Raw genomic sequence first — 4852 nt, 5'->3', positions numbered from 1 at the left:
CTCCGACGGATTGCTGGTTGGCATCGTTTATGGTTAGAACTAGGGCGGTATCTGATCGCCTTCGAACCTCTAACTTTCGTTCTTGATCAAGGAAAACATTCTTGGCAAATGCCTTCGCTGTTGTTCGTCTTGCGGCGGTCCAAGAATTTCACCTCTGTCGCCGCAGTACGAATGCCCCCGTCCGTCTCTATTGACCATTACCTCGGGTCCAAAAGTAAAAGACCAGCAAAATCGGACCGAGGTCCTATTCCATCATTCCATGCTGCGATATTCAGGCGTTGGGATACACCTGCTTTGAGCACTCTAATTTGTTCAAAGTAAACGTTGCCGGCCGCCCGAGACACCCGGTGAAGGGCACCCCGAACGATTGACTGGGTGGAGCGAATCGAGTCAACTACGACCAAAATTTAAAAAAGAACCCGAAAGAACTTTCCAACTCTGGCCGCAGATACAACAACGACGCACCGACCACCACTCCGGCGATGTTGTCCGACCGTGAAGAGAGTCGGGCTTTGACACCCGGGCTCCCAGAGCGTGAAACGCAACACCCTTGATTCAGAGCGGCGCCGCCCGGCCGAAGACAGACATCCGACTACGAGCTTTTTAACCGCAACAACTTTAATATACGCTATTGGAGCTGGAGTTACCGCGGCTGCTGGCACCAGACTTGCCCTCCAATGGTTCCTCGTTAAAGGATTTAAAGTGTACTCATTCCAATCACGGGGCCTCGGAAGAGTCCCGTATCGTTATTTTTCGTCACTACCTCCCCGTGCCGGGAGTGGGTAATTTGCGCGCCTGCTGCCTTCCTTGGATGTGGTAGCCGTTTCTCAGGCTCCCTCTCCGGAATCGAACCCCGATTCCCCGTTACCCGTTGCAACCATGGTAGGCGCGTAACCTACCATCGACAGTTGATAAGGCAGACATTTGAAAGATACGTCGCCGGCGCGAAGGCCGTGCGATCGGCGTGAAGTTATCCAGAGTCACCAAAATTGGTACGGTGCGCGAGCCCGAAAGCCCGGCCCCGACTGGTTTTGATCTAATAAAAGCACCTCTTCTGCGAGCCCGAAAGCCCGCAGTCGAGGCTCGAGTGCATGTATTAGCTCTAGAATTACCACAGTTATCCAAGTAGGATGGAGTGGATCTAAGGAACCATAACTGATTTATTGAGCCATTCGCGGTTTCGCCGTCTAGCGGCTTGTACTTAGACATGCATGGCTTAATCTTTGAGACAAGCATATGCTACTGGCAGGATCAACCAGGTATTTCGTGTATGTTTGTTTGATATGCATCCGGCGAGTTGCGGGTTTTTATTTCGCCCACGCATCACCAAACACACACCAAATCAACACGTTTTTCGTTTTTTTTCTTTTTCTTCGGAAACTAAAATTTTTGATCGCAACGCCTGGCGTGTCACAGCGAGTCCCAGTGAAGAGAAACACCGATCCGATCCGTTTGTTGGATTTTTTTCATTTCAATTTCCAAAGTCAAAGACCATTCAACGGTCTATGAGCCCAAAGTGAATCGGATTCATTCGACCGGTCTTGATATATTCATCAACTTTTTTTCCCGTATTACGGTTTTCGACGGTCATATGTGGCGTGCTGTATGCTCATAAGTCAAGCCTGCTTTACTAAGCTGACAAGCATACATCTTTTAAATTTTTGTGGGCTCAGAGTTTTATTTTTATTTTTCCACCGCCGAGGCACACTCTCGCATCACCCCGCACGACACACACACACACACACACCTCACCGCTCAACGGTCACACGAGGCAGAATTTTCCGCAAAGACTTTCGAAGAGAAAGAGAAAACTCGGAACAACCGCGGTCAGAGGCCAGCATAGAGGCATCGTATAGAAAGTCATGGGCGGAAAAAAACAAATCATTTCAAGTCGAGACAAGCAACCAGACTACCCCTATAAAAGTGCGCAATTCTTTAAGAGTTCACCGAAGAATGACCGAGATCAAGTATGCACGAAACGAACATATTCCAAGGGCAGCTGAATAAGCGATTCTGCGCCGAAGCGCGAGAAAAGCAAGCGGTACACCGATGGGGATCGTTTTTTTATCGTGTTAGATTCGTTGTTGTCAAGCAAGGATTCTCAAAATGTTTTTTGCATTGCACCCAAGTTTCGTACTGATTACTTGTCGCAGACCGGTGACTGTCAAAAAAAATTTTTTTTACGTTTTTTCTTGAGAGGTCACTGCCTACACACAACTCCGGGCGGGCCGTACACTCACAGCCGTTTGAATTCTCCCTTCGTGTGTCATGGCCATAACTGAGCGTACATCTTACCGGGCGCCGAGTTGATCTGGCTTGTTCGATGAACGTTCGGGATACGTACAATCGATATAGCTCCAACCGTAACTCGTTTGTAATTACGCCGGCCATACTCAGCGGGCGCTCAGCTCAGCTCTCGATATCTTCCGTCGAAGGGAAGTTCGTAGTAAAAGAGAGTCAGAGTCGACGCCACATTTTGCGGTCCTCGCATCTCATCCGATTTTTGAATTTTATAGATTTGCCATCACTTCCACCCAATTCTCTCGTATATTTCAATCTCTTGACTTTGTCCGACCGGGCCGTCTTCGCCCCCCTTCAACTCCGTCCATCTCCACTTCTGTGTTCCACACAACGAGCTTCCGTCAAACGGCAAAATGTGAAATATGCGCACGCCGCACGAAATAATTTGAAAGCGTTCTGTTTGGTGGCTTTTTTATTTTTTATCTCTCGGCTCACACACACACACACACATTTCCGCCTGAACGGTAATTTTTTTTGATACGGTGTCAAAAAGTGAAAAGACGCGCACCATTTTCTTTTCTCTTCCGTATCGTCGCTGACGGTAAACGCTGATGGTTATGATGCCGTAAGTTTGGAAGAAAGAATCTTTCCCGTCTTGTCTTGTTACGGTAAAATAACAAAGAACAAGCGTCCGATTTCTCTCACAGACGGCCACAGACAAACCACACGTGCCGAAGAAACGAAACGTCCGAAACCAAAAAAATGTTTGACGCGCGCACCTCTTCTGAACTTTTCGACCAAGAGTCGTTGGATCGAGTGACGAGCTTCTCAGCTGTCGCACCAATCGGTGAAGCGGGCGTTTGAATTCCCGTCCACATCGCGGTTCGGATATATTTTTACATATACCGACCATCGGAAATTTCGAAAACGGTTTTACCGAAGGAATGATATTTCACACACCGACAGCTCATCGAGTTCGTCTCCGTTCAACGGTTTTTTTTTTTAAGACTTTTTGATCGCATGGGGCTAAACTGGTTAGAGCAAAGCCGCGATCCAAGCAGTGAAAAAAAAACAAAGACAGTGCAAGCGCGATCGAACGGAATCGAAACTAAAATCATGTGAAGTGGCGGGCGGAAAGGAGCTCAGCTACGGTGGAAATGAAACTACAACTAACGCCGAACCGGACAACTTCCCATTCTGCGTCTTCGTTTCATTTCCCAAAGCTCCCCGTCGATACCAAAGTTTTTGCGTCGAAGCTACTAAAGAAATTTCGCGCTTTCCTTTTCGCCTCTTTCGCCTTCCCTTCGATATCTATCCAACCACCGGCTTCGACTTTATTTCTTTCACCCGTCTATTCGCCCGATAGTCGACGGTCGGCCATTCTTTGGTATCGGCCAGGCGGACTAACAAGAAGTAAGACTCGTTTGAAAAATTTGGACCGGGCTTTACAATCGCTGCTTGTCGTAATGTCGCAAATTTGAAAAAAATTTTCAATTCGAGAAACCAAACTATTCGACACTTCGAAAATTTTTGGGACTCTGAAAATTTTTCCGAGTTTAGGAATCGAGACCTCTTCTATACTAAGGAAAACCACTAATGTTCCGCCGCATAATGTCTCCGTTTTCCGGCTCATTTTTAGCGATTGGACGGGGACATTGCCCCATCCAACCGCCAGCCGACTTTCAGGAACCGTCGTTTTCAAAGTTGGGACTTAGAAAATTTTCGACGAGTGGGAATTTTTTACGGTCGCAAGTCATCACGACACGCCCGACCAACCCATTTGAGAGCCGCCACGCCTCGACGGTGTGACGGCTTTTTTTCGAATCGACGGGTCTCGCTCACTCCTCTCTCGCGCCGACCAGAGGCCGGGCGAGAGAGTCGTTGCCAAACACCGTCGTCGGAAATGGGAGAATTTGAGTGGGAATTTTTTACGGTCGCGAGTCATCACGACACGCCCGACCAACCCACTTGAGAGCCGCCACGCCTCGACGGTGTGACGGCTTCTCTTTTCGAATCGACGGGTCTCGCTCACTCCTCTCTCGCGCCGACCAGTGGCCGGGCGAGAGAGTCGTTGCCAAACACCGTCGTCGGAAATCGAGAAATTTTCATTTCCATTTCCATTTTTTTTCATCGGCCTTTATACGTCCAAGTCCCGCCAACCACGTCACTACCACGTCGTCGGGACTTAGAAAAATTTTTCAATTTTTCGGACTTAGAAAATTTTTCAACTTTCTTTTTTTCGACAACCTCTTCCCTATATAGGAAAGTAGTGGATGTTCCGGGCAGTAACTGTACGAAAAAGTCGATTTCCGAATTTTTGCCGGACATTCACCTGAGCTCAGGCCGGGCCGCCCGCTCAACTGCCGCCCGGTCACCACCAAAAACCGGTCTTGGAAATTTTAGGACTTAGAAAATTTTTCAACTTTTTCTTTCTCGACAACCTCTTCCCTATATAGGAAAGTAGTGGATGTTCCGGGCAGTAACTGTACGAAAAAGTTGATTTCCGAAATTTTGCCGGGCTTTCACCAGAGCTCAGGCGGGGCTTACCATCACACCCGCCGACCGGTCACCACCAAAAACCGGTCTTGGAAATTTTAGGACTTAGAAATTT

This window comes from Daphnia pulicaria, unplaced genomic scaffold (genome assembly GCF_021234035.1).
Source record: "Daphnia pulicaria isolate SC F1-1A unplaced genomic scaffold, SC_F0-13Bv2 h1tg000219l, whole genome shotgun sequence".
Taxonomy (NCBI): Eukaryota; Metazoa; Arthropoda; class Branchiopoda; order Diplostraca; family Daphniidae; genus Daphnia; species Daphnia pulicaria.
The sequence above is the reverse complement of the archived record's forward strand: the minus strand, read 5'-3'. Positions refer to the sequence as shown.